Consider the following 12,052-nt stretch of genomic DNA (forward strand, 5'->3'; position numbering starts at 1 on the left):
CTTATAATATATTAACAAATCATTAATATCATTTTCTCACAAAAGTCTATCCAAATTGTTCCGATGCCATGCAACCCAAATGGACCATGCCAAGTTGGGTCGAATAGATACCAATAATAATTTGGACTTAGACATCTAATCCAAGAGATGCATGTAAATTGTCTCATTTAGTTGGTCATGCAAGAAAGCATTCTTGACGTTCAGAAAAAGAATGGGCCAATAACGAGATGTGACAATGTTCATAACAAAGCGTATGGTGGCCAGTTTGCAACCGAGCTAAAATTTTCATCAAGTTAGTATTGGGTCTTTGACTCTTGCCATTAACGACCAACCAAGCTTTGTACTTATCTAAGGATTCATCCACCTTGTATTCCTTTTTAAATAACCACATAGAACACACAATATTAACCATTGGGGCCGCGGGACAATTTTCCAAGTTCCATTAGAAATAAGAGCATCAAACTCATCTGGCATGGAAATGGTCCAATTAGGTTTATAAAGGTCATGAATGTGAGATTTAGGCATGTGAGAATCAGTAGTGGTGTGAAGGTTGAGACAAGACATAGTTTTTTGGAGATGTTACGTTTGGTATGAGTCACGATGGAGTAAGTTGGAGGAAGAGGAGGTGTCATAGTGGATTAAGGAGGGACCGACGAAGATGGAGAGACATCGGTGTCCGTAGGGGTTCCGAGAGGAGCCGGGAGAAGGAGATTTGTGAGGCTAACCGTCAGATAAGGATGTCACGGTGGGGGAGGGTGATTCGTGAATGAGCCGAGAGATGGCAACGAGAGATGGATCATTAAGAAAAATATAGGACAAGGAGTAATCGGGGTGAAAGAGAGGAAAGGAAAAGAGGTCTCATCAAACATGACATGTCGAGAGATAATTATCTTGTGGGTGGCAAGATCAATACAATGATAACCCTGGTGATTAGTGAGGTAACCGAGAAACATACATGGTATGGAGCGAGGAGCGAGTTTGTGAGGTGATGTGATATACGGATAACGAAGATATTTGAATACGCGGATGTGAGAGTATGAGGGATTTTTTGAAAGAGTTTTGTAAGTAGGGTGTCATTATGAATGGATGAGGAGAGTGTAAGATTGAGAAGATGTGAGGCCATGCTTAAGGCCTCAACCCAATATTTGGGTGGTATGTAAGCTTGACAGAACGGTACGATTGGTGTTATTTACAGTGTGAATCATACGTTCGTACATTCCGTTTTGTTAGTATGTTTTGGGACAAGAAAAAATGGAAACTAATGCCATTTTAGTTAAATAAGGAGTGAAACTCATGATTATCAAACTCGTCCCCGTGATTATATCGAAAAGATTTTATTTCGATATTAAATTAGGTTTTAACATACGCACGAAAGTGTAAGAATGTGGTAATGACCTCAGATTTGTCACGTAATGGATAAACCCATAAAAAATGAGAATAGTGATATAAAAATAACACATAATAGTTTATTCCAGAGATTCTCGATATAGGACAAGTCCAAATATCATAGTGAAGAATGTCAAAAGCTTGAGTAATAACTGAAATAGAAGAAGTAAATGGAAACCTAACATATTTGCCAAGATGACACGAATTACATGTAACAAAATTAATGTCTTTATTACATGAAATAAATTTATTTGAAAGTAAAAACTAAAGGACATGGGAGCCGAGGTGGCCAAGTCGTTGATGCCATAATGTTGGACTGCAAGCAAGGAGCGCTTTAGGAGATTAACGCTTCGGGAAAGCAGGGTAGAGATCACATGAGCTATCACATCTAAGAAGAACCTGACGAGTTTGAAAATCCTTCACAGAAAAACCAAATTTATCAAATTCAATAGCGGCATCATTATATATAGTAAATTTTCGGACATAAATAAGATTTTTTTTATTATGTCAGGTGTAACAAAGACATTGTGAATGTGAAGAGTGCGATGAGATGTGTGTAAGCGGGAATGAACGGTGTGAGTGACACAAATGTTAGAAATTGGGTAGGGTTTATATTAGAGATATGGATACCCATTGGATCATGTAAACACTTTTCGAACTGATATTTCTATCATATGCCCGAGTTATAAGAAATTCAGTCTATGATAACCCCAATGCGACACTTACGAATCTAGGCACAGAAAATGTAAGCCAAATTGCTAGAGAATTCTGAGTTCGTATGAAAAAAAACGAGAGCTAAAAGGTGATGTCTTCTCCTCAAAGAGGAGAGTCGTTTAAATAGAAAACGAGATGTAGGGTTTCGTTTTAGGGTTGACCGTCATGGGTTTCTTTGGGAACAATTCAAGTGAATCCGAAATTAATGAGGAAATCAATGGTTTCCAAAACTGAGGATCTTAGTCAGTTTTACCATAATCACCCTTAAGAATTCGATTTTTCCACTATATACCCACTTGTAAAATCCGATATGTAGGCTTTCACTTTAGGGTTGGCCGTTAGCGGGACACCAGCTACGGACTTTGCCCCTTGGACCCGTAGGGGCACTGCCCCTTTGGAAACCTCGAACTCAGGGGTGTTGCCTTTAGACCCTCGACTTGTCATCGAACCAACTTCTAATTGGATCTTATACATGCGTGCATTCCGCACATACCCAAACATATATTAAAGTACAAATTAGAAGCCCGTTAGCTCACATGTAAGTTTCAATTACACAAAATGTCCTGATGACACTAAAATCACCAACAATGAATAGGTAAACCATTGTCAGAAGGAACATAATTTATTTTGCTATTATTGCTAAAAGAATGGAGTCTACCTATGTCCGAAGCCAAATGTGATGTAGACCCGGTGTCCATGTACCAAGGGGTCATGAGTGTCATTGATGGACTAGGTGTTCATCTTAATATTCAAACCCTAATAACAATTCCATCATCTTAATTGAATGAACCGTAAGAATAACAAACAATGTCTACTCAGAACTCAACGGCTAACTGGTATCAGAACGCTAAGCATGTCTTTCGTCTTACATCATGCATTTGCAAATATTAGTAAATTAGCAAACTCTAACATTCTGTTGATATAAAGAATAACATGGAACAGAGAAATCATAACTGAATACACAAATGATAAAACATAGATAAAGAGAAATTCCTTAAGGATAGAGGATAATAGTACAGAAAAATACAACATTTTCCAAGACTGCCATAATCTAGCTATTGTAATTATGATTTTAATTTATGTCCCTCTTGATTTCCTGAAGATTATTGGTACTAAACTAACATAGCGTTCTCAAACAGTAACCTCCTACCATTAGAAGGATCAGGTCCAGGATTCCGAACTGCAGGACCCTTCTGACTAACTGCATGGGAGAATGAAATTGGTATGAATTCATAAACACAATAAAAAAAAAAATTCTAGTAATTTCGATTAAATGATAACTAAAGTGTGCTTAGAAGCACTACCATGCCTAGGAGAGAGGGAGAAAGAGTAAAAAGGTAAACTGCACTCTTTGGCCCACACACCAAACCCGCCCAAGGCCAATCATGTGGGGGATAAATCATGGAGCACTTTTGGGTGCAAAGTTTATAAATCGTGAACCACTAATAACATTTTGAGCGCAAAGTTTCAACTTTCAACTTTGAACCTCTTTTATGGAATTCCCCACCTTAACTGCTATGTTCCGATTATAAGCGAGACTAGCAAGTAGCAACAACGACAAAAACATAACATATGAAGCAATTAAAGCCAAATTCGATACATAACATTTGAATCAATTAACACCAAACTAGATGCTTGGCTGCAATTAATGCCAAGAAATTAGTTTAACGGAACTGAATGATCATATTGCATATATTTACCTGACACATTTGCAGAAGCCAAAATAATACTAAAGATCAAGAGCATACAAGAAGCAAGAGTAATCAAGAGCCTGGACTCGATAGACAACTTCATTATGTAATAGTTTGTTGGTATTGCTTTTTGACCTTTTTGTGGCTGTATATATACACACATAGGTTCAAGTGTTATGCAATGCATATTGGTTTCCAGTTTCCTCGAAATACCAAACATTAAATTTCTAGAAGATGTTTGAAGTCAATAAAACTACAAAAGTACCAAAACCTTGGTATTGACTATCACGATAATTTTGCCCTTCATTTCACATTGTGGCAATGACTAAGAAATTTCGCTCTTTATGTCGTTATCAGAAGATTAAATGGATGTTAGTTAATGATCATATTTTCTTAAAAAAAAATTAAAACAAAAATAAATATGTCTAAATATTATAGTTCAATACATTTCGATTGAAAACAAACCGGCAACAAGCTGCGCCGCTAACCCTTTATGTACCAAAATTGCAAGTTTCGTTTAACATGCTGTTTTTGTTTCAAATTGGTCCCTAACTTTAGTTTTTGTTTTGTTATTGGAAAAACTAATCCTTTTATCTTTTTATCATTTTAATAGCAAACTTGTTTAAACCTTTCAAAGTCGGAATTTTTGACGGTAAAAAAGCTTGAGCATGTTGAGGTGATTTTACAAAAAAGAGCATTACTGATGGCAAAAACCGTTGGTAATCCGTCGCTAATAGGCTATACCGACGGAATTGCTACAGACCAAAATTCATCGGTATATTCTTGTCGCTAATTGTTTGTAACGGGTTTTAACGGCTACAACAAATTTTTTGCAACAGATTTTTCCGTCGGTAGTTAGTAACCGATCACCAACAAAAATATTTTTGCAACGGAATACGTTTGTAACAGACTACCGATGGAATAGCTAAGTAACAACAGATTACCGATAGAATAGCTAGGTAATGTATTAAAGACAGATATACAACATTTTTACTGACGGATTTCCGTCACTAAGCCGTCGCTAATAGTGATTTTAATTTTAAAAATTATAATAGTATAATTTTACACGAAAATTCGTACTTTTTACTATAGTAAAAATAATAATAATAATAATATAATAAAACAAAACAAATTCAGAAAAACCTAATAGAAATTTCTAAACATATTTGATGATCAATGACGCATTTTGCAAGTTCTCCATAAACATATTCACTGAATTAATCCACAATATACAAATGACCATATGTCTAATTAACATGAAAATTTCCAAAAAAAAAAAAATACAAAATAATCCAAGAAATAAACTGTAGCTAACTTGTACATATCCCATGATGACAACTCAAATAGCTAGCCTATACAAAAAATAATTGTCAACAATTCCATCAATATAATGAAACAATTTTATAGATAATTACACAAAGAAAAAGAAACAACAAAGTAAAATATTAAGAATAAAGATAATAAAGAATAAATCATATTGGAAAATAACATACCTCCAAAAGAATATTTAAGATGAATAACATGCTAAAAAAATGGGAATGGGAACATTTTCCATTATATACAACAGGGGCAAAATCCCATTTTCAAATACTGCAAGACCCTGCTATCACAAAGTATAAAGAAAAAAACAAAAATAAATAAAACAAGAGTTATATGACTACTAATGGTATAAACTTTGGGTCAAACCTCACTCCAGTTATAAGCTTGTTCGGCATTACATTCAGATTGTGATATTGGGTTGGAAAGAGGAAGAAAAATAGGTTTATGAAAAACCACTAATTTAAAAGACTTAATCGGATGATAGTTTGGGAATAAATAAATTGTTACCTTGTTAACAGACGACATAGTTTCAATAACTTCTTTAGTAAATTCATGATTTGATGTAATAATTAAAAAATTGTAAAATTGGATGTGATATTTAAAAATTGGCCACCTTCTTGACCAATAGCACAAAATAACCACCAATTTCCATTTTTTCAATTGGAAAATTCCAAAAACTTTGGAAATTACCTTTAACCCAAAAAATGCCTCAAAAAATATAAATCTATTTAAGAACGATTTTGCAAAATTAATGGCTAATTTGTCAACTATCACGTCATAAAGTGGTCAATTTTTTCATCAACCCTTATTTTTTTTACTTGTTTTGATATCTCCAGTGCTATGAGTTCAACAATGATGCCCACATGTAAATAAAAGCTCAAATATAGATAGAATTAAAACCAATAAAACTAACACAAATGTAGCATAAATATAATTATTTTACCTGTGCAAAAATATAATTATATATAAATACATGGTATCCGAAAGACAAGCATATTTTTGTAAAATTTTACTACGAATTCTTCATCTCACCAAGCTTCCCAACTTTCTTCTCCTTTAACACCCATTCCACCTCTATAGATGAGCTAATTTGTCTAGTCTCTGAAGTCCTCTACTGTCCTAAAAATGGAAAACAAAAAAGAAGTATCAAATATAAATATGATGTCATAAATTATAAAAAGAAAAAAAGAAACTCACTTTTGCCCGTCGAAGCCAGATGGATTGAACAAATAAGGAGCCAAAAGTCATGAAATGGCCATAAAATGTAGCCTCCTAAACCACCTGCATTGTATCCATATGCAATGTACACCACTAACAATAAAACCATGTTGAAATAAGTATCCTTTATATCAAACTTGTCATTAATTCTTAAGAGGGTAAGTTGTATATATTTTATATTTGTGTTGGGTGTGTTGTGTATTTTTCATACAGGTTTCCGGGTTTGCACGCGGGTTTATGGATTGCTCCATGGAGCAATGTACCCAGCATATTTATTGTGTTTTGTTTGTGTATTTGTATGTAAGTCGATAGATATCATCTAATTCAGATTCTCTCTTCTCTCTCAAGTTAGGGTTTCAGTTTAGAGTTTGTGTATAAATCTAGAAGATATTCTTTCATAGAGTTTTCTAAGATTCATGTAAACATTTGAGTGTGAGTGTATTTGTAGAGAGGTTTCTGATGTAAGTAAATGTTTGATCGAACTGGTTTATAGTGAATAAACTGTTCAAGTTGGGAATTGTTGGTGTTCTTTACTTTTTTTAAATGGTATCAGAGCGATAGGCTTCGTGTTCTTCATTTTGGTGTTCATCGGTGGCTGTTTCTCCCAAAACGTCATCGTTAAAGGTTGTTTCTAACCTTTTTTTCTCGTTTTCTACAGTTTTTGTTGTTTGATCTGAGGTTTTCTTTCATAAAATCTTTAGATTGGTGTTTTAGTGTAATGTTTCTTTAAAATCTTGGTACTGTGAGTTCTTTGTGGATCCTTGCAGGTTCATTTACTGGTCACTTGGTGTTGAACATCTGTGTAGCTTCAGTCGATTAATCTATCTGTCTGAAATAACTCTCTAGGGGTCGGATTTCATCACCGATAAACCCTAAGTAGGGAACGGACAAATAGAGTTGATTTTTCAAGAGTTCGTCACTATAGCACTGTGAGGGATTTCTTGTTCTCTTCTTGTATTCTTTTCATATTATGTTTGATAGATTCTGGATGTCTTGAGTACTCCAGTTATTGCTGTTTTTCTTTGTATGCTTCTATATGTGGCTGTTTTTCATGATTTTCTTCAATCAGTATTGATTGTCTTGGGCCCCGACAAACGTGGTGACCATCTGGACTTTAAGTAAATACTTGAATCTGTTTTTGTTTAATTTCTCCTTCTTGATAGTTGGTTCCTGTTGTGTGTTTTGTGATTAATCAGTTGTTATGGCTGGTTCTACTGATCCTCCTAGTGGAAGTGGAAAGGATGATCAAATTCATTTTGATGATCCTCTCTTTGTCCATCCTTCTGATAATGCTGCTGCAACAATTATTACAATAAAACTAACTGGTAATGAGAATTTTAGACTGTGGAGAAGTTCTATGTCTAGAGCCCTTAAGGCTAGATATAAACTTGGTTTTGTTGATGGAAGTTGTAAGAAATCTGATGTTGATGCATCTAAACGAACTAAATGGGATAGGGCCAATGCGGTTGTTTGTTCTTGGCTCTTGTCGTCTATTTCTGATTCCATTTATCAGAGCCAAGCCTATTCGGATGTAGCTGAGGATATTTGGAATAGTCTTTTTGAAACTTATAACAAGTAAGATGGGTCTGTTGTTTTTAATATTCATCAACAAATAAATACTTTTAAACAAAATGGAATTTCTCTTTCAGACTACTTTAATAGACTTGACTCTCTTTGGAAAGAATTTGATGGTCTTACTAGTCTCACTGAGTGTACATGTGAAGCTGCTGTTAAACAAAAGGATCACTCTAATCTCATGAAACTTATGCAGTTTCTTAGTGGTCTTGATGATTCATATAGTCAGGTCAAGAGTCATATTTTACTTATGGAACCATTACCTTCTGTAAAATCTGCTTTTTCTATATTGTCTAGAGAAGAGTCTCTCCAAAGAAATGGTTCTTTAGGTTCTCTACAGTCATCTCAGGCTTTATCTAAGTCTCAGTCTACTGCTTTCAATAGTAGATTTAACAATAGATTTAACTCCAACAGTTCTAATAAAAATAAGAGTCAAATTGTTCAATGCAAGAATTGTGGTATTAAAGGTCATTCAATTGATAAATGTTACAAAATAATAGGATATCCAAAAGATTTTAAGCAGAAAAATGACTTTAATAATCAAAAATATTTTTCTATTAATTCTGCTACATCTTCTTCTGGGAGTTCTAGTGCTCCTAATTCTACTGATTCTATTGGAGATTCTGAGTTTCATCAACTTACCAAGGAGCAATACATCAAGTTTTTGCAACTTATAAATGATAAGCAAGGTAATGAGGAAGCATCTGCTAGTGCTAATATGGTAGGTACTTGCTTATTCCAAGCTTTTAATTCTTCTGTTAATTCTCAAAAATGGATTGTAGATTCAAGGGCAAATCAACATATGATTGTTTCTGAATCTCTTCTTCATGACATTGTGGATGTGTCACAATTGAATCTTCTTGTCAATCATCCTAATGGTACTTCTGCTAAAATAGAAAAGATTGGTAACATGAATATATCTAACTCCTTAACTTTGTTTGATGTCTTTGTTGTTCCAGACTTCAATGTAAACTTGTTGTCTGTTCATAAAGTTTGTAAGGACAGTAATTGTGAAGTCATCTTTAATGAACATGGTTGTAAAATTCAGGGTTTACAATCAAAGGAGATGGTGGGGAATGGTAGTGAGTCTGGAGGTCTCTATTACATGAATAGTGAACCTTCAGGTAATTCTTTTAGGGTTAATAATTCCTCATCTTTTTGTTGTGTTTCTAAACTTACTTGGCATAACAGGCTTGGTCATCCTTCTGATCAAGCTTTGTTTCCCTTAAAACAAAAACTTAATTTTGAAAATGATATTCTTCCTCCTTGTGATGTGTGTCATAAAGCAAAACAAACTAGAGAATCTTTTCCTGTTAGTCAACATGTAACTTCACGTCTTGGTGAGTTAATTCATCTGGATGTGTGGGGTCCTTATAGAGTGACCACTGTAGAAGGATTTAGATATTTCTTGACCATTGTGGATGATTTTACTAAAGCTACTTGGGTATATTTGTTAAAATCAAAGGTTGAAGTCTATGATTGTGTTTTATTGTTTTTCAATATTCTTTTAAATCAGTTTGAAGTTAAAATCAAAACAGTTAGGTCAGATAATGGGACTGAGTTTTTAAATAATAAGATGAGACAATTGTTTGAATCTAAAGGTATTATGCATCAAACTTCATGTGTTCACACTCCACAACAAAATGGAGTTGTGGAGAGAAAGCACAGACACATTTTAAATGTTGCTAGGTCTTTAATTTTCAATCAGGTTTACCTCTCAAGTATTGGGGAGAAGTTGTTTTAACTTCTGTTTTCTTAATTAATAGAACTCCTACTTCTGTTTTAAAAGGTTCTTCTCCTTATGAACTAGTTTACAAATCTTCTCCTATTTTTGATAGACTTAGAGTTTTTGGATGTTTATGTTTTGCAACAAAATTAAATAATTTGGATAAATTTTCTGAAAGGACTGATAAATGTATTTTTCTTGGTTATTCTTCTGATAAAAAAGGATATAAAGTTCTTAGTCTTGACTCAAATCTTGTTTTTGTTTCCAAGGATGTTAAATTTTATGAGTCTGTTTTTCCTTTCAAGCTCAATTCTTCTTCAGTTACAAATAAATATAATGTTCCTGTGAGCTCTAGTGATCCTTTTTCCTATGATGATTCTTTGCATTCTAGTTCTTTAAATCAAAATGCATATATTTTGACAAAGTCATTGAGTATTTCACAGCATGAATATATTTCTAATCGCCTTGGTATGACTGATGCTTTTAAAAGTTAATAACATTTTTATGAATTAATGATCAGTTTGTGGGGGGTGTTGAAATAAGTATCCTTTATATCAAACTTGTCATTAATTCTTAAGAGGGTAAGTTGTATATATTTTATATTTGTGTTGGGTGTGTTGTGTATTTTTCATACAGGTTTCCGGGTTTGCACGCGGGTTTATGGATTGCTCCATGGAGCAATGTACCCGGCATATTTATTGTGTTTTGTTTGTGTATTTGTATGTAAGTCGATAGATATCATCTAATTCAGATTCTCTCTTCTCTCTCAAGTTAGGGTTTCAGTTTAGAGTTTGTGTATAAATCTAGAAGATATTCTTTCATAGAGGTTTCTGAGATTCATGTAAACATTCGAGTGTAAGTGTATTTGTAGAGAGGTTTCTGATGTAAGTAAATGTTTGATCGAACTGGTTTATAGTGAATAAACTGTTCAAGTTGGGAATTGTTGGTATTCTTTACTTTCTTTACACCACCTCCATTCTGTTTCAACAAACAAATAAATAAAATATTAAAACCATGAGAGAGAGAGAGAGTACCCTTTGAGAAAATGACTTCGCGAATATGTACACAGTGATCACTGTTAACTACATATTAAAACAAAAAAGTAGTTATCCGTTTAAAAATAATAATAATATAAATTAATAAAAAAAAGTGTGTAGTCTACCATGGTCCAGAAGGAGAATCCAGCGGTTGTAAAGTAGAAAGAAAGCAACTGGAAGAAGTCAAGATTTCCTAAAACCTGAACCTTTTCCTTCATAATCCATCTTCATTCCTTGCTCCTGTCTAGTTTTTGATAAAGAAGGTGATGGTGATGGTCATGTTGATGGTGATTGGGAGTGGGAATGTGATCAGGTGTTGCATCATGATTTTAATAATTCAAGAACTTCAGAATCCATTGATGGGTCTGGTTTATCTGTTTCACCAAAGTTGTATAGTCTTTTTTCGAAGAACTTGCAGTGAATCATCCAGGACTATGAGCACCTGTAATGAAACCATATAGAATAAGAATAACAAAAGAAACTAGAGTAGAGAACTGAAGAATAGATGAGTGATTTGTGTACCTAAAAAGTGATTGTTTCTTTATCAGTGAAACCCCCTCTGTTGCAAATCTAGCAATGTTTGTGGAAAGATCATCTAAGGGACTATGAAGCTCATAGGAAAGTGAAAGATCAACTGTTGTCTTTCTGATAGATCCTTGTTGAATCTATCCCATTCATTCGAGAGGAATGGACTCTCCAAAGTCCAAAAGAAGAACAAAGTTCTTTACAAATCAATTCTTAGCTATCAACTCTCTAAAACAAAAGGACTATATATACTACCACTACCACTAGAGACGGGACAAAAATGAATAATAGCCAACATAATCAGGTGTTGTCCCCACTAGCATTGTTGCCACTCAAAAAGGCTGCAGATTCTCATATAGGAAAATAATTAGATAAAAGACAGAAATACCCCTAGGCTATATAGCAGTAAAGTTGGGGCTTATCAATTTCCTACCTGTGTCAGCTGGATAAAATGGTCCACCAGCCTGTAAAACAAATTAGATGTTAATAATCTAAAGTTTTATGTGTTCTTGAATGATTTGAAGAGGGAAAAGGTGAAAAGGGAAATGATTGGGAGATGAATGTGGTTAATTGCTAGAATCACACTCTCACAAGAAGATCAACACAAGAAACTACACCAGGGCATGCATTTTCTAACTTTGCTTTGATGATGTCAAGGTGTTCAAATCATTTCAAACAATATATGGAAAAATCAAATTTAGAGAGAGCTAAAAACAATAAAACTGCTACAACATTATACCCATCAAATTTTACAACACCAGGGCATGGACTTTCCCAAATTGCCCCTACTACTTAGAAAATAAAAATAGAAAATCAAATATTACCAACACATTTCCGACCACTTCGTCGGTAGTTGTAAC

General features: G+C 34.0%; 1 long non-coding RNA gene across 1 annotated transcript; it reads right to left on the bottom strand.

The window, feature by feature from the left end:
• Positions 1–3,047: 3,047 nt before the first annotated feature.
• On the bottom strand, positions 3,048–3,915 carry LOC145048076 (uncharacterized). Its single transcript, XR_013682704.1, has 2 exons — positions 3,801–3,915; positions 3,048–3,301 (listed from the first exon to the last, which is right to left on the bottom strand). It is a non-coding gene; the product is annotated as an uncharacterized LOC145048076 (long non-coding RNA).
• Between the last annotated feature and the right edge of the window lie 8,137 nt (positions 3,916–12,052).

This window comes from Lactuca saligna, chromosome 1 (assembly GCF_052625555.1).
Source record: "Lactuca saligna cultivar CGN05327 chromosome 1, ASM5262555v1, whole genome shotgun sequence".
In the NCBI taxonomy this organism is placed as follows: Eukaryota; Viridiplantae; Streptophyta; class Magnoliopsida; order Asterales; family Asteraceae; genus Lactuca; species Lactuca saligna.